Genomic DNA, 24,110 nt, shown 5'->3' with positions numbered 1-24,110 from the left:
ATGTTTACACATTCATGCTGTTATGCTCTCTGCACTTCGCCTTCATTTCTCTCAACTTCCATTTAACTTCTTCAATATCTCGAAAATTACCCTCAACACTTTCTCGAGGTTTGATGTTAAAAATTAATTTTGATTTTCAGGAAAACTTTAAGCCCCCAAAAATTATAGGTCATCGCTTTGGAATTAAAGATATAACTGGATGAAAAAATGTTCACACATACATGCTGTTATGAGTAGCCACATCGCACCGCACCTCATACTTCTGTCTCTCTCTGCCAAACGAAACCGCCTTCCGGGCTGCGTTCTACTCTAGTAGTTTTACATATTTATATCTGATTCACACCGGGTATAATGATAATAAAAGTGTATTATTTCGCGTTATTGTATGAATCGTCAATATAAGAATAAAGGCAGAACATGAAAACAACATAACATAAACGCGATCCAAGCGGCCATTGCCTGAACGACTTTGTTCGCCCAGAAATGTGTCGGCTTGTCCAGGCCTTCTATTATAGCGTAGGCAACGGCTAGACTCAGCGTGATATTGTACTCGTGTTCTTTTTAGTAAATATCCCGATACTTCGGAGGTAGTCCACGATAATAATTAAATCCTTTTAAATGCAGCCTGTTCTACTCGTTGATATAAGATACATTTGTTCGTCAAATCTTTGGTTTAAGTGATTACTAACATACATCACAGTTTCTGGTTTGGTTTCGAAGTGACAGGTATGTTATTGATTGATAGGCATTATTTTTTGCGAGATATCTATTATGCATTTAGCAATACGTTGTGCAATTCTGTTCTATTAATTGTGTTACTTCTCCTAGATATTCTTCATTAAGGAATTGTCCACAAAGTCTGACATATTGTTGGTAAAGTTAAAGTCTTAATAATTTATTTTCGTGTACCTTTTAATTTTGAGTACCTACGTTGTAAGAAATAAATAGTATTATTAACAAATACATCGAAATTGGGAAATATCCCGGTGGCAATGGTCACTTACAGGAGTGTGGTACTACAGTAAACAGCAACAACAACAAGATCAACAAACAGTTCCCTGGAAAGAAAATACTACTAGTTTAACATTCTAAATCCAACAGAAAATCACAAATTCAGTGTCCATCATTTACAACTTTTAGTTTTCACTTTACACTTGCACTAATGATCTTCTTCAATGTCTTGATACCGGTAGGGAATCTATCAAAGGCTGCCGCAGGGAATTTATTCCAATCTCTTATGAAGGTAAACTTGCTGACATCTGTATGCTGGTTTCTGACACTAATTTTATGCTAGTGATCATTTCTCAGTAAGTATGAGGCAGTTCCTAACCTATTCGTAATACCACTCTAGACAGCCCTTCCAATGTAGCACTTATAAAGACCACACAGGCAAGCTCTAGTACTTCTAGATTCAAGGCTAGTTGTATTCCTCCTATTCCTGGTTACAAAATGGATAATTCTTCCTTTCTAGGGAATTTATTAAACCTATGCTGAATCGATCCTAGCATGCAGATCCATATTAGAGAATCGGTCTTAGCAAATATGTTTATGTTTAGCACCAGAATTAGCTTTCGTGAGATTCCCCAGAATAAAGTTTAATGATCTCCAGTATATATGAACTACTTTTGCCACTTGGTCTGACCAGTTTAAATCATTTTTGATAGTAACATATATTATCCGCGCACTTTTTAGTGATAGATTTAGACCCTAGTGCCGAAGCGGTCGACTTTGGTTATCTTCGAGATTCGTATTGGCAACCTTTGAAACACAAACTAAGAATCGCTTATCATCGCTGTGCGACATCTGGCGTACACTTTAAGTACTCGTACTGTTGTTGTTTACACAGCAAAGCCAAACCATAGAATTCATACTAGGAACAAGTTTCGCAACGGGAAATGTTATATAGTATTAAATATTGTGTGTGTGACACAGTTGTTTGCTTAAAATAATAAAGGTTTATAAAATTCATATCGATCGATCATATTATCGATTCAATTCAGATTTCATTTCCATTCAGTTGGCAGTATTGACGGAACCCTTCTTACTTCTCCAACGAGTACAAAAATCTATCACTAAAAAGTGCGCGGATAATATGTACTATCAACTTCTACAACAGTTTTTTTTTCCCCCAAGTTCATAATCCCTATATCCTGTTATTTCTTTACTGAAACATTGTTTCTTGCTTTTTTCACTGTGGATAGTAATTCGATTTTCCTGCATCCATTCTTCAATTGTACCTAAATATTTCATCGTCTGTCTTTATCTCCTGCTATATGGCATAATCATCAGCAAAGAGGTGCACTTCCAATTTTATTGCATCAGGCAAGCATAAGAATTGGACCAATAACACCACCCTGAGCCACACCAGATGCAACGTTTATTGGAGAAGATAGCGTTTCTCCCACGTGCATCCTCTGAGATCTTTGATTGAGGAGTTCTTGTATTCATTTTACCTCTCTGATGTCAATGTCCATCCGCACTAACTTTTTAAGGAGGATGTGTTGCACAAGATTGAATGCCTTTGCAAAATCAATTATTACTGCATCAGTCTAGCTTATCCAATATATCTTGACATACAGAACAGAGCTGGCTTTCTCGATAAGGAGACATGCTTATCTCTTTCAGAATTCCACACATCCCTATATATTCTTATAACATTAAAATTTACACCCATATAATTAGCTTTCCTCTTGAAGATATTTAGGCCAGGCTGAGTGGCTCAGACGGTTAAGGCGCTGGCCTTCTAACTCCAACTTGGCAGGTTCGATCCTGGCTCAGTCCGGTGGTATTTGAAGGTGCTCAAATACAACAGCCCCGTGTCATTAGATTTACTGGCACGTAAAAGAACTGCTGCGGGACTAAATTCCGGCACCTCGGCGTCTCCGAATACCATAAAAGTAGTTAGTGGGACGTAAAGCAAATAGTATTATTATTATTATTATTATTATTATTATTATTATTATTATTATTATTATTATTTATTTAGCTTTTGCGTTACACTGTTTCAAATCACTCATCTTATGTAGCACATACCTATGACTTAAGTTTCACTGCATCCGATATCTACATTTAATTGCATGGAGAGTTTTTTTGAAGTACTGGGATACTGTATAGGCGACAAAATTTGTTACTAGCAATGTACCCTTCAGTATTTTCACCCATGTTGAAATACACAATTAAGAAGTCTTATTTGTATATCTTACCTCGTATCGCATGTGGGGGGAATCGAAAATATTCAGTGTCAGTGCAGAAGACCAATTCATATGCTCTAAGAAGTATGTTTACTTTTGTAGTAACATATCATGAAATGAGAGACATTTTCCTACATAGCTGCATGGCTCACACCTCTACCTGGGAGGCCCGATCCTGGCTCAGTCCTGTGGTATATGAAGGTGCTCAAATTAGTCACCCTCATGGTGGTAGGCAAGCCCGTAAACGTACTCCTGTGGGACTAAATTCTGGCACCTCAGCATCTCCGAAAACTGTAAAAGTACGTAGTGGGACATAAATCAAAACATTATTATCATGTCCTACGTAGCTAGCTGAACAAGCACTGCCATTAGTTGAAATTATTTCAGTGAGCACCAATCCCATAATTCAGCAGTCACCGAGCTCGATAGCTCCAGTCGCTTAAGTGCGGCCAGTATCCAGTATTCGGGAGATAGTAGGTTCGAACCCCACTGTCGGCAGCTTTGAAAATGGTTTTCCATGGTTTCCCATTTTCACACCAGGCAAATGCTGGGGCTGTACCTTAATTAAGGCCACGGCCGCTTCCTTCCCACTCCTAGCCATTTCGTGTCTCATCGTCGCTGTAAGACCTATCTGTGTTGGTGCGATATAAAACAACCAGCAAAAAAAAAATACATATATTCAGCAGTCAAGTGTCATGACCACCTGTGGGAGGATTAGAACTCCTGAACATTTACACCATTGGTCTGACACAAAACTCTCCGTTAAGCACCTCTAGGTTCCTTCCTTAGTAAGGACATGCACTGACCAGTAAGGAAAAAGCATTTCAGTAGTGGTTGGTAGCATTGTTGGTGCAAGTGTGCAAGGCGCTAACAACCAGAAATGCTTAACCTTTGTGCCCTGTGTGGAGTGCTCTTGCAATGCTATCTAATAGAGCATACTGAATTTCTGTGTACATCTTGAGTTCAATAGATTGACAAAGTTAAAAATTATATTTACACTCATTGTGGAGTAGAGCACTAAAGAATTAAAGGATGGATAATTACTCTAATATACTCTAATTGTTTATTATACTGGGTTATTCACCTAATATGTTACAAAGAAATAATGTCAAAACAATTAAGGATATTGGTATTCTGTTTTCATATTCATAAATGATACCCAGGGCCTTGAAAAATAATGTGCTACTTGTTCTCATGGGATGATTAATAACAGAGAAATTGGTACTAACTCCACATTTTTAAACAAAACCGCACAAATATATACAGCAGATCTAAAAGTTCAACTGCATACAAGTTCAAATATCTAAGTATTTTCAAAATTGGACGGTTACTTTTTGAGATATCATTAAAAAGCGCATTTCGGCTTTTGCATGCCGAATCAGACAGCGCGCGGTGGGCCAAGGACATTTTGGCACGCAAGCTGTTTCCTGTCATTGATTCCGGCCACAGAACGGATACCAGGCATGTAATGTAAACTACAGTGTCATATACACAAGGTTATATACTGTAACATACCCTGGGAGTGCAACGTTATAATATGACTGGCGAACACAAAACGAAAAGACATTAAAGGTTTTTGCTTTGTTTTGTTTTGAAATCCATGTTTAACATGCTCTGCTCTGTTTGGCGTCTTTCGCCAAGGATGGGAATGGGAAGGATTCAGAAAGGACGTTGCCATGGCCTATGTTGAAGGTACCAGTTGGGCATTTGCCTGCTGTTGAACATGGGATACTATGAAAATCACGTTCAGGCCGGGCAAGGTGGGACTCAAACATATGCTTTCATGAATGCACTCTTTCGTTATGTTCCTTTGAAGTCAAAGTCTTTATTTTATTCCTTTTAAAAACATCAACCCTCCCTGTCCTGTTATTTGCCTGTCATACACACTTTGCAAACCCATCACATGTATACAATATGCTTACATGCTTGGTATCCATTCTGTGGCTAGAATCATATTCAGGAAACTGCTTGCGCATCAATATATCCTTGTCCATTTGCACGCTGTCTGATGCAGCATGAAAAACCACTTGTGCTGTTATTGATATCTCAAAAAGTAAGTGTCTGATTTTTAAAATACTTGCATTATTGAACTTGTATGCAGTTGATCTTTTAGGCCAGCTGTATGAATCTGTGCCAGTTCATTTAAAAGTATTGAGTTGGTATCAATATCTCGGTTATTAACAACCCCCATGAAAATACATTGTTTTTACAAGCTCCTGGGTATCATTTATGAATATGAAATCAGAATACTGATATCTGTGAAGGTTTAGACATTATTTCACCGGGCGAGTTGGCCGTGCGCATAGAGGCGCGCGGCTGTGAGCTTGCATCCGGGAGATAGTAGGTTCGAATCCCACTATCGGCAGCCCTGAAGATGGTTTTCGTGGTTTCCCATTTTCACACCAGGCAAATGCTGGGGCTGTACCTTAATTAAGGCCACGGCCGCTTCCTTCCAACTCCTAGGCCTTTCCTATCCCATCGTCGCCATAAGACCTATCTGTGTCGGTGGGACGTAAAGCCCCTAGCAAAAAAAAAAAAAAAGACATTATTTCTGTGTGACAACTTAGGTGAATGACCCTGCTTAACAAACAATTAGAGTATATGTAGGATGCTTTGTAGAAATAAAATTTAGGACAGGGCAGTGTCTTAGTGAGCTGCTTCAAGCCAGGATATGTACGCGGCTGTTCAAGGTGATATAGAAGTGGCCTAGTTATTGGATTTTCATTAAATTTGCTGCAGTTCAGTCCTGATCATGATCCACATGTAACTTTTAAAATGATAACTCTTCACCCCGTGGTTTCAGTTCTATGTAAAATTAGTTAAAACTCTTAAGTCCTATCGCAATGGTGAAAATATTGCTTCTGTGAAACTGGAGGTCAAATGTATATGATCACAATATTGACAGTCATGTGATACTTAGTTATAAGCTATAAATTTAATTGCTGTTCCATATTGATGTGCAATTATTAGAAATAAATTGACGAGAGTTTTATTAACTTGATGTACTGAAAAGGTGATAGAACAAGCTTGTTGCTTTGTTTATGGGATATTGACGTAAACAGCAACACTTATAATGTGTTTTTGGCTCATGTTTCAGAGGAAGTAACTTTTAATACCAGCATTTGTGGCTCATGCTTCAGTGCAAGTAAATTATAATCCTCGCACCTTCTGCTACTTCATCTGCATCAAGAAATGGACCTTGAAATAGAGATGAAAGAGGAACCAGTCTGGCTTGAAGCAAACACCAATACTTCATTTGTAAGTGCAATATAATAATATAATGTTTGGATTTTTCTCTGTTGACTGCAAATCAAAGCCCCACCTTAATCAATACATAATGTATCTAAAAAGGCTGGAAGGGCTAAGTGTTTCAGGCCCTTTAGGCTTTGTTCAACCTTAAAAATAATGTATAAAGTTGTAAACAAGCTCACGATATTAAAAACACCTTGTGAAATGTTAGTTTCTTATCATAAATAAAACCATTAAAAATGTGTAGACAAACAAACACGTAAAAGCTCTCACTCTTGAAACCTTCACATGGGAAGGTATGAGGTCTTGTGAATGTGGTACGTATATGTTTGTCCAACCCTTATCCTGTGCCTCTGCGGGGTCGGTTATGAGGTGAGATGAATCTGTCGTGGCAGTTTTTTATGACCGGATGCCCTTTCTGAAGTCAACCTAATCAGAGGAGTTAAGGTGATGAAACGAATGACGTGCTACATGATAGTAGGAAGGGAGAGGGTGAAACCCGATGCCAGCACATAGCCTACTCCTGTAGAATAGCACCAAGGGCTGCGCTTAAGGCTTAATGTCACCATCGACACACAAATCACCATCAGCTGCGTCATATACCCTCACTCCATATGAGCACCGCGGAGAGGTTTGGAATTTAATCCAGGCTTTTTGCACGCAATCTAGTGATTAGAAATTGTATACCACCACTTTCCCTATGGTGCCGGCCAACATTCTGATGGTGAAAATATTTTCGACCAACAGGATTTGAACCGGCTAACCAAGGTGTCAGACCGTTTAGACTTCAATGCTTTAAAGATAATGGCCACCAGGTGGGCTAAGAACGGTAGGTTTTCTTAGCTCTCCATACAGTACAATATCAGGGTTGAGGAATTGGGGGAGTGTATGATGTCATTATTCTTACAATGATAATTACCAAGTTGTTGTTCATAATGAATATCTGTTTTATGTCTCTCGGTGGAAAACTCACTAGTAATACAGTAGGTCAATCTAGAAGGTAATCTGAACTTCACCAAGTCATCCAGAGTACTGTACCCAATCCACCGGTATGAGAGTTCTCGTCCAGGTAGCAACATATTTCTCTATTCAACTAACATTGTGCCCTTCTTTTGTGGATTTCTTTGACACTGTTACAGCCTCATTGAACCACATTTATTTAGATTTCCAACCAAGTTTACATGTGCTTGCTCGCATGTCCATCATATTTTCTTAATATGAGCTTTTCTTTGGATGGAAAGTCATTTCTTTGGTTTGACTTCTTCTTTGCGTACCCTCCTATCCTGGATTTTTGTTTAATGATGTGTCTATGGTGTCTTGTTCCATTTTCCCACTAAGTCTCCAATCATCAGCCATTAGGTTTGTCTTTGAGATTCCAAACTTGTGTTAGGATCTGTTTTGCCATCCTTTCAGACATATGGAACATTTGACTGAAGAGATTCACCTCCTTTTCCTGTCCACTTTGCCCACCTTTTTTATGCAACTCCCTATGATAATGCAGCCTTAACGTACGTCTCAAGAATCTTCATGTAGGCTTCCTTCATTTCAACTAATCTTGCCTCGACATCCTGTGTTTCATTACTCCTCACATGTATCCACTCTCCTAATATTTTAAGGCCACACCTTTTGAACATTCCCTTATGTTGTTTTTATCATAAGTGGACTGTCCACAATATTGGCCATATATACTGCCAGAGAATAGACGTGCAACATCCTCAAGTTCATAATTGCAGGAATGATTACAAATACAGACCAAATGAATGACACGTCACAGTAAAGAGTGCCCAAACCGTCACATCAATTTACAGTGTACCCCCCTCTGGCTTAAATGCAGTATGTATTTGTGCAAATGATGGTAAAATTGCCAAATTGCATACTGCGATAGGTTCTCCCAAGCATCTTGCAACTTTTGATGCAGTTTGACAATGGTTTCTGCAGGCTCTGGAGAATGTATAAGTCCCAGCTTCATAATGTCCTGTACATGTTCAACTGGGGAGAAATACGATGATCTTGCTGGCCAGGGCAATTGTTGTACACCATGTAGAGCATATTGCATCACAGCAGCGGCACGTGGGCGTCCATTGTCCTGCTGAAAAAGCACATCACCTTCCTGTTGAAGAAATGGCAGTAGCTTGGGGACGACAGACTGTGAAATGTAGTGTCCACTGGTTACGTTACCCTGCAGAAACACCAGTTGTGACCGCGAGTTGTAAGTGATGGCCCCTATGTGTTGTGGGCAAATGCTCTCTGGAATAGGCTGCTCACCACGTCTGTGCCAGTACACGTGTACGTCCATCACTTCCATACAGACAGAACCTAAACTCGTTACTGAAGTTATCAGAGTACCATTCCCTTCTCTAGTCAACCCTTTAACGATACCAGAGTAGCCGTGCTTGTTGGTGTCATAGTGTCAGTGGTATTCTGGCAAAAGCACGCATGATCATTATCTTGCTGCAGGCAGATGGTTCCCAATGGTCCTTTGTAGCACAGAAGATGTAACATATTACCAGATTTCATTCCTGAACGATGTTTGGTCAGCCACCACTGCTCGCACATTGCATCGATCTTGATGTGCGCTTTTATTACATGGACATCTTGAGCCTGGTCTTTGGGTGTGGGTATGTTCCACAGACGACTGCTTAAAGCAGCGACACACCACCGATACATCATGCCCAACATGTGCAGCAGTCCGTCGATATGTCGATCCAGCTTCTTGCAGCCCCACAGTGTGTACCCGTTCAAATGGCTGCAGTTCCCAGCAGGAACACGTTCTCATCAGTAGTGCATAGTTTTGCCCCAGGATGAATGTTTCGTACACTGTTCATCTTCAACCTCAGCAGAGTTGTGGTCTACTGAGTCAAAACAAAGGGTGTACAAACAGACCTCCTGAGCGCCATCTGATCTTTAATATCCATGACAAAGAAATCACTAACACATGCAACCCCTCAGTATGCACTAAACACAGTCCTTGAGTCCCGGCAGTGTATTTTGCTTTTTCGTTTGAGAGTTTGAGTCCTAGTTTGCCTGCCTGGTGATAAAGTTCCTCAAACTGTTGCTCAGCTACTTCAAGAGATGGTGCTCAGATTGCAAACTGCTTGCCAAACCAGCATTATACGTGGAGTCTAATTGTAAATCCCCTAAAACTGAGTCCACTTAGCATAATGTATACTTTGAGGACTTTTCTCCATTCTCTGATGACCTCTCCTAAGGCACAATTAAAAAGGATAGGTGATAAACCATTTCCTTATTGGGCTCCAGTTTTCATGTCAACGGGTCCTAATAAAAATTCAGTAATAACACATACAGTAGAAAAAAATCGTATAAAACACTTATTCTTGGAGCTTTCACATATAAATTGTCTTGAGGAAGTGTGGAATCTTCTAATGTGGGTAAATATATCTATTGGTCTGTTAACAGAAACCTTTTAGGATTTTTGATAGTTTATTTTTGCACTCCTTACAGCATACCAGACAGCCCTTCCGATTTACTCAGAAACTTTCTGTTTTTTAACTTGTCTTCTAATTTTCCAATTTAATTTTACTTCATACCTTTAAACAGCATAACCTCCAGTACGGTCTATACTCTTCCGCTAGGATAAATTCTTATATAATTTATGCAACGTCATTTCCAAGTGTATTTATTTGATGCTTTATTTGGCGGGTGTATAGCCCGTCACCTTTGTGTACCTAGTTTCCCTCACTATGGCAGTGTGTTTGCCTTACAGCTGGGAATTCACAATGGCAATTGCCTACAAGGGAGAAAGTCCACCGACTCTGTTAATTAATTGGGACGAGAGTATGTGTTTGTTATATTGTTATATTGTGGTTATAATCATTCTGTGCCCTAGTTTCTTTGGAGTTATGCTTTTTCCTGCAGTTCTCTGTTTTCCCCACTGTTAAAGTCGCAATAACGTATGAGACATATTGATCTGCTTTGTATGTTGTATTTACGCATATTTCAATGTGTTTATATTCATTCTTGCTTGATCATTTTAGTGCCTTGAATGTACTTCAGTTAGTTGTGTTGTTGACAGTTTACGGTATTTTCCCTTCACGTTATGGCCATAAAGCATAACAAAAGTTTTCTCCAAGTGTTCAGAGATACCTGTAAAATTGAACTTCCGTTCATTGTACAGTTTAATAAAGGAAACTATTATGCATTTTATTTTTATGTCAGTGTGATATAAATATTGTTCGCATTAGTGTGTCATAAATGGCAGTGATTAGGTACATTTTCTTGTAACCATTTTTATGTTTTCTTAGTTTAAAATTTTAATTTAATGGTCAAGTTATATTTTAACTGTAAACATGTACGCATTTTATCTTGTCGTTTTTTCAGCAAGACTGAGCTTGATAGCTGCAGACACTTATGTGCGGCCAGTATCCAGTATTCGGGAGATAGTGGGTTCGAGCCCCACTGTCGGCAGTCTTAAAGATGGTTTTCAGTAGTTTCCCATTTTCACAGCAGACAAATGCTGGGGCTGTACCTTAAATAAGGCCACAGCCACTTCCTTTGCAGTCCTAGCCCTTTCCTTTCCCTTCATTGCCATAAGCCCTATCTGTGTCTGTGCGACGTAAAGCAACTTGCAACACAAAAATTCAAGGCCGTGGTGCAATATACATGATGAAATCCCAGAAATAAAAATTTTCCTATTCTTGATTTCTAAAATTTGGTAGGTAGGTTACAGTAAAATGACTGGATGGAGGAACTAGAGCTGTCTATGTTGTTAACATTCTTACATAAGTCTCCAGGGGTGCTATTCATAAACATTCACTTGTCCTGCTTTAGTCCACACAAAGGTGGACTATCTACGTACGGTGAATGCACGCACTAAGATAGTGGTGGATCTTGCTTGTACATTGCTGCCAAGCATTGCAGATTACTTGTGAGCATGCACAAAACTTGCAAAAACAGAGCACGGCCAGCTAGCGCAGTGTAGCTCTTGACCATGTTCCGAGATGTCAGGAACAACCGAGTAACAACTCGCGTTCATTTCATATTCGTACGTGCAGACCTAACTGATAATGGACATTGAAAAGAGGTTTAGGGAGATAAGTTCGAGCTGAGAGGATTAATTATTCCTCTTTTAATGTGTGGAAAATCATAATCTAGTTCCAGAAATTTGAATATAAAGAAGATACATTCAGTTTCTTGTAAACATAATTATGCTAATACTAGAAGACCCACGTTGCATTGTGGCATTCATTGTAAATGTGTGAGATAACTCATCTTGATGTGCCTGTCATAATTGTATTATTCTGCCTGCCCTTTTCAGTGGTTTAATGAACATTTAATAAGAAGCGCGTTAAGGTCTGCCACAGTTCATACTCAGAATTCATCCATTCTGACGTCAATCATTCCTTCTGTTTGGTACAAATCTATCGCTTTTTTATCCGGCAGTTCTTGGTGTAAAGCTTGGTATTCTGTCATAGACGGCTATGATATTTTTAATCGCAGATTTTCTGTACAGATTGGTTGTATCGGGACTTGAGGGAGGGTGTTTTGCCTGGCAGAGAACTTCTTTTAAGATGCTCCTTCTAGATGGCTAGGTTATTGTTCGATAGGTGTTCCCAGGTAATGTCTAAGCGTATGTCATGATGGGGTCTGTTTGAACATAGACTGTTTTCTCTTAGCAGCATGTAAGTTGCTCTGCCATCTGTTGAATATATTTGGAAGCTAGAAAACGTTGGAGTACCAAAGGGTAATTAACAGGAAATAGTATTCTTCCATGATCAGGGGAATTGTATACTCTCTGCTATGACAAGTAGTAATCAATCATGGCTGCATCATTGACATTACTAAGGATGAAAATCACATTTATCAGAATATTAATGAAAGTGTTAGTCACTACTAAGTACAGAAGGTAAGTCTTTGTCTGCAATTATTGGAATGATCGTTTATTGATTTCATTTTATGATTACTTGAAGTTGGCTGCCAACGGCCGTAGCCGTGTTGAAACACCGGATCCCATGAGATCTCAGAAGTTAAGCAACATCGGGCGTGGTCAGGAGTTGGATGGGTTGCCACGCGCTGTTGGTGCGGGGTAAGGGAATGGAGGAGCGGAAAGGAACTGGCCACCCTACCGCACGTAATCTCCGGCTCAAGAACACCTCTGCGGAGGTTCAAACCTGTCTTTGGGCAGAATAACCCTTACCTTACCTGAAGTTGGTTGAACTTAGTGACCTATTAGTATCTCATGATTCACTAGCAGGTAATTCCGGAGAGAATAATAAAAATATTAAGCAAATCAGTCCAGTAGACCGGACAGACAGATTAGTCAAAGCTGTTTTTAGTAAATTTGTTTGTTATATAGATTATCTTCCCAGTTATTGATGACTTGATTGTTCATCTATATATATAAAAATGAATGTATGTTTGTATGTATGTAAATGACACATCTCCTCCTAAACCACTGAAGCAATTTCAACCAAACTTGGTACACTTATGAATTACTATCTGGAGATGAGCACTGTGGGGGTAAGCCTTCCGTAGCTCCCTTAGGGGTGGGGGGGTCAGTGTATAAAAATAATCGAAAAATGTGTTGAATCCGCAGTTTTCAGGGTCGCTGAGATGAATAATGACACTCCCAATTTTTTAAAAGTCAAAGTTCAGCTCCCCTTTAGGTGGGGGGCGAGGGGGGAGTGATATATAAAATTAAACGAAAATAGTGTTGAATACATAGTTTTCGGGGTCGCTGAGGTGAATTGTACACTCCGGATTTTTAGTATCAGGAAACAAACCATGTGGGGGTAAGACAGCCCAGGATCCCTTAGGGGTTCGGGGGGGCGAGTGGGCTGAGATATAAAAATCATCGAAAGTAGTGTCGAATCTATACTTTTCGGGCTTGCTGAAATGAATAGTGATACTCCGAATTTTTTAATGTCCAAGTTTTGGAGTGGGGATCGATGGGGGAGTAATATATAAAAATTATAGAAAATAGTGTCGAATCCATAGTTTTTAGCGACACTACAGACTTTTAGTATCAGGAGACAAACCACGTGGGGCTAATACACCCCAGGACCCCTTAGGGGCTGGGAGGGCGAGTGGGCTGAGATATAAAAATCATCGAAAGTAGTGTTGAGTCCATACTTTTCGTGGTCGCTGAGATGAATAGCAACACTCCGGAATTTTTTAAAGTCCAAGTTCAGCCTTCTTCGTGGTGGGGGGCTATGGGAGAGTGATATATAAAAATAATCAAAAATAGTGCCGAATACATAGTTTTTGGGGTCGCCGAGGTGAATTGTACACTCCGGATTTTTAGTATCAGTAGACAAACCACATGGGGGTAAGATGGCCGGGAACCCTTAAGAGCGGAGGGGCGAGGGGGTGAGATATTAAAATCATCGAAAGTAGTGTCGAATCCATAGTTTTCGGGGTCACTGAGATGAACAGTGACACAACAGATTTTTAGTATCAGGAGACAAAGTATGTGGGGGTAATACACCCCGGGAGCCCTTAGGGGCGGGGTTGGGCGAGGGGGCTGAGATATCAAAATCACCGAAAGTAGTGTCGAATCCATACTTTTCAGGATCGCTGAGATGGAAAGTGACACTCCGGGATTTTTAAAGTCCAAGTTCAGCCCCCTTCTTGGTGGGGGGCGATGGAAGAGTGATATACTGTATACAAATAATCGAAAATAGTGTCGTATACATAGTTTTCGGGGTCGCCGGGATGAATTGTACACTTCGAATTTTTTGTATCAGGAGACAAACCACATGGGGGTAGGACACCCCAGGAACCCTTAGGGGTGGGGAGCGAGGGGCTGAGATATAAAAACAATTGAAAGTAGCGTCAAATCCATACGTTTTGGGGTAGCTGAGATGAATAGTGACACTCCGGAATTTTTCAAAGTTCAGCCCTCTTCATGGTGGGCGGCGATGGGAGACTGATACATAAAAATAATTGAAAATAGTGTCGAATCCAGTGTTGTTGGGGTCGCTGGGATGATTAGTGAGACTCCGGATATTTTATAAGTCCAAGTTCATCCCCCTTTGTGGTGGGGGGCGAGGGGGATTGCGACATAAAAATAATCGAAAATAGTGTCGAATCCATAGTTATTGGTGTCGCTGAGATGAATACTGACACTCTTGATTTTTTAAGAATCAAAGTTTGGCCCCGTTTAGGGTGGGGGAGGGGGAGTGACTTATAAAAATATATAAATTAAGACATAAAAATGAAAACAGGCGTGAATTAATGAGACCATTCTAGGAATCTTAGAATCTTAAAACTTGGTACCAGACAACCTGATGACTTCAAGATCCCTAGAAAAATCTAAAATTCACAAAGTTCTCTGAGGGGGACATGCTGGGAGTTTCAAATCTGCATAAGAACACAGTCGGTGATATTTATCCAGAACGATAACTTATAGGTTTCATGGGCTTAAAAGTTTCCTGAAAATCCTAATTTTAAACCCTCCCCCATATGAAGATGGCGGCACAATCTCCCAGACGAGTTAGAAAATTGAAATTTGGCAAAATTATAGCTTTTTGTGTGTTAAATTTGGCTGTATTTCTGGATTTACCTAATTTGTCCACTTTGTACACGTATAATTGATGGTTTGATTCACTTATAGGAAAGATATGATCATCAAATTCCACACGATTATTGGCCCACCCAGTAGCCATATGGGAGCCAAATTCTATGTTTGAAGCTGTCGCATAAGTATGTGAAAAGTAATTCACTGTGTGAAAATCTTACACAAATTTCACCGTATTCAACCTTTATACAAAAATCCTACCTTTAAATAGATGTGATACGAGGAAATATCATAGGGCCAGCCATTTAGATCGCTAAATGAGGCCAGAGCGTTTTACTGTACAATCCGCTTTTTGATATCCTGCGCCGATTAGCAACAGTTATTCTGTAAATGAAGGTGAACATGCATACACTTCCATATGTTGATCTACGTTTCTTCGCTGAAGTCAATTTGTAGCAATCTATAAGGGGGTGTGTCTGACATTGTAATTAATACTTTACAAATCAATAGTGACTGTCAGCTGGAGGGCGTCTGCTGTTGTAATCAGCACTCCCCACATCGAATTTTAACTGGCAGTAGGAATGGGGTCCTCCTCCTATGCCTATGTGCCATGGTAATGAATAATTTCCTTCTTGATTTGACTAGCAGACGGCAAGGGAGCGTACATTTTTTCAAAACTCTTTTAGCTGATTCTCTTTATCATTAGGAATAGGTGCCCCCTTGCAAGTGCGACCCCGATTATTAAAAAATTTACCCATCAAAATGTGATTGACGTTACGCATAGTGAATTGCGGTGTACAAGTGGACCTGTCGCTATCATCACAACTTGGCAACTCGCACTTTACATTGGAAACAACGTCTGCGGACCTCCCTATGCTGTTTCTCGGCTAACGTCAAGAGAAATGCAATGTGAAAAATCTTATTCACTTCATGTACAGTAATTTACTTCGATATCCGTATACAATGTAGAATACCGTAGCGAAGCACGGGTACATTTGCTATTTACTTATAAAATAAAACTTTAATAGCATTGGATGATATCATTACTGATTCGGTAAAAGTTTTCATTTCATACCTGGACAGGGCCTACATATGACTATGTGTCTATATGACAGATAACATGCTGATATTTCAAATGTGCTAGTGGCATTAATGTGACAGGCAGGAATTTCCGATGATTTCATGGGCCATGTGGACCACGATCATGTCAGTTCTTCAAGCTAGCTGATTAAGAACAGGGTAACTGTATATTTCAATGATTTTTTTATCCAGTGTTGCTTGGTAAGCCATGGCCTGCAGGGCTGGTGATCCTTGGGGCTTGGTTCGGTTTATTAATTTTATTACCTGAACATTTAATGAAAATCATTCTTTTCTGTTAATATAAACTTGCACGTCTTTCCCTGCAGGATTTTAAATCCAAATGTGTTTCCATCAATGGTTCATATGACTCAGAATAAATTTATAATCATGATTTCGACTGACTGGGTGAAACCCACCATAGCCTACTCCTGTTGAATAGCATGAAGAGTTCTACTCAAGCCTTTACATTCCCATCCGACGCACAAATCACCATCAACAGTGTCATATCCTCTCTCCATTTGAGCAATGTGGAGAGATTTGGAATCTAATCCAGGCTTTTGGCATGCAATCTGGTGATTGGAAATTGTACACCACCACCTCCCATTTGCTGCCGGCCAACATCCTGACAGTAAATATATTTTTGACCAACGGGACTCGAATCGGATAAGTACGGTGTGAGAGCTTGACACAAACTCAGTGCCTTAACAATCACCACGCTCACATGTTATACAGGGTATTATTGCAGTCAATAGACTGATACAATTCAAATAATTACTTGAGGAAACTGAGTAATATCGTGAAACTCTCTCATTGATCATCTTTCTTCTTCGGGAGGAAACTTAATGTAGTGAGGTAATATTCTAGTGACCTGTTGCTTAAATGCTCTTATAGGTTAGGATGCACAACTGTTATCAGACATCTTGTATAGATCTTCGTAAAACAATATCTATTCATAAAACTGGTATCGTTTTACTTAAGATAATTGGTAATATTCCATACATTTCCATACGTCTTCTCATCTCCATTATTTTGTGAAATAACGCCTGACATTTGCAAATGACAAGGAAATTAGATAAAATGTAACGTTCAGTAGTTACCCAGGTTGCATGTGAATTGATGATTATTTTTTATTTGCTTATATGGAAATTAGTAAACTAAGGAGCTCAAGAAAGGATATTAGAGAGCTTTTGAGGAATGACAGACTACTGAACAATGTTGGTATCATGTGGCTGATGGCATAAATCAAATGACCTGCTCTACATGTCATATGCGAGCTGCTTCTGTGACTGGACTGAGTGGCTCAGGCGCTGGCCTTTTGACTCCAACTTGGCAGGTTCAATTCTGGCTCAGTCCGGAGGTATGTGATGGTGCTCAAATACGTCATCCTCATGTCGGTAGATTTACTGGCATATAAAAGAACTCCTGTGGGACTAAATTCCAGCACCTCGGTGACCACAAAATCCATAAAAGTGGGACATAAAGCAGTCAGAATTATTATTATTAATGCTTTTGACACTATTAATATCCTTAATCAGAGTTTCTGTGCTTTATTATTTTGTTTTTTGTTGATACTGTGGGAGAGCTATTATAATTACTTCAGGGAATGACACTTCATATTAAAGCATTATGTCCAAAGATCCTCTGAAATGCAGTAGTATTTATAGGATTGCCAGGCTTCTTACATAATATTCTAATTTTCAACTGGTTCCAAGGGTAGTGAAATTCACAGCTTTGTGTTGTGTGGCACCTGGCATCATTGCAATATACTGCAGGAACTGCCTATTTCAAGCAGTGGCATGTTAGCATGTTGTTGGGACGGGAGCATGATTTGTGTATAAGCTGCTGCTTAAAGCTTTAATGTTACAAATTAATGAAGCTATCTTTATTATATAAAAACTCATGTATGAATCGATAGCCTATACTACTACATCTGTGAGCGACGTCCTCAACCATTTGGCCGATCCTTTGAAGTCTCATCTTAGAAGAATCTCTTTTAATGGGAGCAGACTGAATGCAATGAGTTCTGATAGAATGATCACTGAAGACAGTAAACTTGATGATAATAGTAATCATGCTGTAATATAATATATAAGTACTTACTGCAAATGTAGTAGCAATTTTAACTGTAACCTTGTGTATAGTTGAAGGTTGGTAAGATGGTTGGTGGAGATTTCAGAATATCACCTAACTCCTGTCATTGTTACACAGCTTGTCCACAGCATGACTAAATGTGTGATTTTGAACAGTATTAGCCTTGCTGGTTCTAATAAAAAGGTATTTTAATAGCGTGCATGTTTATAAATGCTGTAGATGACTGAAGGTTTCACACAACGGTATGTACTTATTTTGTCATCCATTGTAATTGATACACAAGAATTAAAAGAGTAATATATTGCTATCCTGTATGAGTTTGTAAAAAAGGTTTTTCTTAAATTTTATTCATAGTGTCCAAATCTCATTTTTGTTGTAAATTATTTTAAGTAACTTTAAAATAAAACTGTCTGTAGTGTTTGAACCAGTTATAAACAGATTTTCTGCTTAATGCTTCTGTTCCGAACACTTTCAGATTTATAAAACATGTAACGCAACTTGATGTTTGTGCTTTGCTCCATTGTACCATGTCACGAGTCACGACAGGCACTACGTTCAACTAGCCGCACAGCTCAGTGTGTTCGATGCTACGTGGTGCTTCTTGAGGTGTCTCTTTACCTACAGTATGTGTTACTACATGTTGCCATTGCGACATCGTCTGTATGCTGTACTTTTTAGACACTCCTTGTGTGACTGTTGACCATCTTCCAACCATACTTAAATGCATGTTATCCTAGCCATCATCCTGAAAATGCAGAAATGTATCAGTATTTGCAACTGCCACTGAAAGTGATATTTTACATTACGATTTAGATGTTTATGGTGAAGATGGAATTTCAAAATGAGTAATGTAAACTTATCACATTACTGCCTCTTATGTGCAATATTTTATTTCATATTCTGGTGAATTTTCTTACTATAAATAATAGCAATTGAATTATAAATAATATTTGCTCGTTGTGGTGCAGATCGCCCAAGTTTGAAACGTGCATTGGCGTTTTTGTTTGTGTCTTCCTATGAAAGGTACAAGTGGTATGTAAATGGGTCATGTTGTAATAAATCATAAAAATAGTGTTATTTGAAGCGGCAAACAGTTCACTGATCCAAGCATGACTCTCCAGTGATGTATGTGATATTTAACGTATTCATTAGTCAGTATTGTGAGCTGGAAGATTGCTTGAGCTGGGAATTAAGAGATGGCATTTTTTGTGTAGATGGATGTGGATCCACAGAAGTATAAATGATAAAATCCACTTATGAATAGTGAGTAGTGTGGAGACTAAGATAGGAAAAACAAACTGGTTTAATGTAGAAACAGGACTCCAACAAGGAAGTGTAATATTCTCCCTGTCTTCATTACAATCATGGATGGAATCTACACAAGTGTACAACAGAAAATGGGGAGCAAAGATGCAAAGGCGTTAGTCTTTGCAGATGACAAAGCAATGTGGAGAGAAGATGAAATGGAAGTACAAGAACAAGTCTCTGACCAAGCTCGATAGCTGCAGTCGCTTAAGTGCGGCCAGTATCCAGTATTCGGGAGATAGTAGGTTCGAACCCCACTGTCGGCAGCCCTGAAAATGGTTTTCCGTTCTTTGAAAATTATACAAATTTGTAGGTTATTGTGCTCATGTCTTGTAATGCTTCAGAACTGTTTGAACAAGGACATTTAGGAGATAAAGTAAAATGTTCTGAATTTTGTAAGTTGATAATAATATTAATGCCTTTACATCCCACAATTCCATGTATGGTTTTGGAGATGCCAAGGTGCCGGATTATAGTCCCACAGGAGTTCTGATACATGCCACTAAATCTATCACCATGAGGGTGACATATTTGAGCACCAGACCCAGACTAAACTGGGATTGAACCTACCGAATTTAGGATCTCAAGGCCTGTGCCTCAATCTCCTCAGCCACTCAACCTGGCTTTGTAAAGTAGTATCTGCCCTCCTGTTGGGTGCTAATTATAATATACTATGAATTATTGCCTCCCTGATGGGTGACAGTTGTAATATAAAGAATTACATGAAATTTAAAAAATAAAATAAATAGTTAATAGCATCACGCTTGGTCTTTATATCTAACATTATAAATTACATTGATCAAAATATTTATATTTGTATCGTAATTGACTGTAATTATCACTTGGAGACTTCCAGTGAAATAGAATTTAAAATAAGTGAATAAATAAATAAATAAATAATGATAGTGGTGAAAATAATAATAATAGTAATTTATAATGTTAATAACTATATTTATAATTCTTCTTCTTGCGTTCCAGCCTTCTAAGGACCACGTTACAATTTCAGTTCTTCCTCCGTAGTTCTTTCCTTTTCTTCCAGTATTCTTTCATTGTTTCACTGTGCTTCTTTTTCCTGTCTTCAGTCCACTTTGTGCCTCTTTTTTTCTTTTCTCCCTTGGAATCCTTCCATTTGTAAGACTTTCTTCCCAAAATTCTTTCTTTCCAATGATTCTTCTTCTCGTATGTTGTTCCTTTCCAGGTCCTTCGTGACTTCTTGAATCCAGGTGGTGGTTGATTTCTTTTCCCAAAGGTACCTGAAGATTCGTTTAGTTAGTCTATTGTCATCCATTCTGTAAATGTGTCCAAGAAATAGCAATCTCCTTTTTCTTATTATTTCTGATATGTTTTCTATGTTCTGGTAAATTTCATTGTTACTTCTTAATTTCCAAAACTCTGCAATTCTTAGAGGACCTAATATTTTCCTTATAATTCTTCTTTCTAATATTTATAATATTTATAATAATAATAATAATAATAATAATAATAATAATAATAATAATAATAATAATAATAATAATATGCTTGCTTTAAGGGGGCTAACATTTAGGTCATTGGTCAGTAATAATGATAAGAACATTAATAATATATAGTAGAGCATAAATGACTCCACTCAGGACAAAGAGCTGCAAAACTGGACCTTACCACTGCACCTAGGTTCTTGAACTTTTCCACTAATTGAAATAGACTTTGTATACTCTAATCTAGCAATAATATGTATATTAGCACTTCATCAACACACAATATCTGTAAGAGAGCAACATACTCAATAAATATTTACAATGCCGGGCTGAGGGCTCAGACGTAAAGGAACTCCTGCGGGACTAGATTCCGGCCCCTCGGCATCTCCAAAAACCATAAAAGAGTAGTTAGTGGGACGTAAAACAAATAACATTATTAAAAATATTTACAACTGCTGGAAGACTCCTAATATACATTCACTAACTGTAGGACAAATACTGTGGAAAACAACATCAAGGACTGTACTGACATTTGTAGTGAGCCTGATGACCCATTATTAATATGAACATATAGTATAAGTTATATTGCCCTCAACTGGTTTTGTGTTTCAAAATAAACCATCACTTTAATGCTGTACTCTTTTCACTGATACCAACAGTTAGTTTTAGAGACACATGCTGTTGATCTATTCTTCAAACTGGGCTATAGATTAAGAAAAGTTACCATGAGATACAGAAGAACAAATCCAGGTACTGGATCAGTACAAGAGTTGTATTAGTATTAACAATCAAACAACAACGCTGCAATCAAATGTACACTGATTTGTGTCCAGGAAAGAAAGACATGGTAGATAATATTCCCAGTAAACTCCTCCATAAATTGTTCCAGAGTGATAGTAATGTTCGCTGGATCGTGTTCTCCCAAAGTGTAATAGACTTCCTCATCCGCACTCGGTATTGAAATCCCCACCTCTTACAGGCATGTCTGTCCAATCATGAGCGAGAGATATCCCATGCCATGGTAACATGTGGCTATATCCCTATCCCTACAATGCTGCATGTGTCAGGCTTCGACTCTATGCAAGTCTCACAAAAGTTTCTCTGGATGTCTTTCCAAACCTGGAAATAACTGTGTTTTTCTCACCTGCCTGTACAAAATAAATTACTGACACCTCACATGGAGACATTCCAGCTTCAAATATTCTTACCTTAACACATCATACAATAATAATAATAATAATAATAATAATAATAATAATAATATGCTGTAATAAATCCAATGTGGGGATGTGATGTGTACCATCACAGTATTGATAAATAATACTGATTCTCTGAACTTATATATGGTTGGTGATTCACTGCCTATTTTCCAGTTCTGATTTTCCACAAACAAATTTTCCCTCCACAGTTTTTCCTTACCTCAATATTTGCCTGTTGTAAATATTTCCAATAAAATTTTCCCAATTACCATTTTTCCAATATATTTTTCCCTGCAGTTCCTTTTGCTCACAGTGGGAACATTAATAATTAATACAAAATTTTTAGTCCAACATATTTTATAAGGAACAATCTCATTTTGTGCTACCTTTAACTTACAATTTAAATGTATACCCCAGCGTTCTATACTAATCATAACACCTACATTCTTCTTTGTATTCCATATAGTTGGATCATAAGATGCATTTTTATGGCGAGGAGATACAGCCTGAAACTTCTGTGCTCCTTATGTTCCAAAAGTCTATAGATACTTGTCACTGACTATTCAGAAATGTACCTGTATAATACCACGATCTTGAATGTATGTTACGTATGTTAGGTCTTCAGTCCGAAGGCTGGTTTGATCCTCAGCAGCTCCTACATAAGCCTAGGCATCACTGAAGAGGCGTACTAGGGAAATGAGGAGTGAAGTAGTTTCCCATTACTTTCCTCACTATCGTCTTGGATAAGCCACCTAATGTTAAAGAGTGATAGGGTCAGTGGCCAGCAAAGAGGGTGTTGTTGAGTTTCAGACATGAATATTGCTGAAAACTATTTTGAAAATTTATAGATTGACACCTGTCAAGAGATTTTTGTGCATTTGAATGGGAAGGGGTGGAAATAGCAGAAGAAGGACACATTAGACGACAATCTGCAGATAAGTTGATTTGCCACTGGTAAATAGAAGACAGTCAGCTATCCAGTCTACAGAAGTGAAAATATGGACAGTGAAAATTAATATATTTAGCACTAAAAATGAATTTCTGTGGTTTAATTTTGCAGTGGAATGTATATTCTTCATGCTTAAAGTATGATGTCCATGATCAATTCTTAGCTGATAAGTTCATAGGAATATTTTTTTCTTAAATGTCCTTCCTAAATCAAGGCATATCGTATGGTAGACTTCTGTTCTAAAAATTATCTTATATCTTATTCCAGTACAACTGAATTTATCATGTCTTGAAGTCCAATCTATTCCTTTTCAGGTTGGGATTTTATTGTTTATACAAGCAATACCTGCATAAAGACTGTCCCTGTATTACTTTGTTCTTTTTCAAATTCTTTCAATGTAGTGTATGGAAAGGGATGATGGTTGCCAATTATGCTCAGTACTATTTGTATGGTTACTGTCCAGTTAGGAAAAAGGTATGATAGGGTAAATATACTGTGAGATTATCATTCAGTATAATATGTCTTGGGAAGGAAGTCTGTTGGAAAATACATCAGTGGGAAAAAATATAATGGAAGAGCTGTATGATTGGGGGAACTGTCTGGGAATGAATGTGGGCAAGTCATCAGCCTAGAGAGCTTGGTCGGGATGTGTCCAGGTGAGGGTCAGAATCCTCATGGGAGTAGAAAGCACTAGAAAGTGATGAGTCAAGTAAAGGACAGAAAGATTGGAGGAGGGAATGTAGCACATAATAGGTAGTCAGTGTGGAGAGAGAGCAAGTGGTAGTATTGTGTAAAGATATGGAAATGGTTCTCCTCTTCTAGTACTACCCCCATCTGTCCATTTTAATTTTCCTATCTTCTGTATAATTATTACTTGATTTAACACTTGAATTTTCCTTTCCATTTCTTATATTTTTACATTGGAAGATAATTTAATGATAGTTATATTGTGCCAATATTAAATTGATTTTTTAGCTGTTTCTTATTTATATATTTTGGTTGTTTACTGTGGGTTATTTTTTACTCATAGCCCTCTGCAGATATTAAAGAGGAAATATCAATAGAACAACAAACAGTTGTTGAGTTGGTCCCACACATCAAAGAAGAAAACAT

At 38.4% G+C, this 24,110-nt stretch overlaps 1 long non-coding RNA gene across 1 annotated transcript; it reads left to right on the top strand.

Moving 5' to 3' along the window:
• Positions 1-545: 545 nt before the first annotated feature.
• On the top strand, positions 546-24,110 carry LOC136885980 (uncharacterized). Its single transcript, XR_010861658.2, has 3 exons — positions 546-726; positions 6,289-6,449; positions 24,028-24,110. It is a non-coding gene; the product is annotated as an uncharacterized lncRNA (long non-coding RNA).

This window comes from Anabrus simplex, chromosome X, assembly GCF_040414725.1.
Source record: "Anabrus simplex isolate iqAnaSimp1 chromosome X, ASM4041472v1, whole genome shotgun sequence".
Taxonomy (NCBI): Eukaryota; Metazoa; Arthropoda; class Insecta; order Orthoptera; family Tettigoniidae; genus Anabrus; species Anabrus simplex.
The sequence above is the reverse complement of the archived record's forward strand: the minus strand, read 5'-3'. Positions and strand labels throughout refer to the sequence as shown.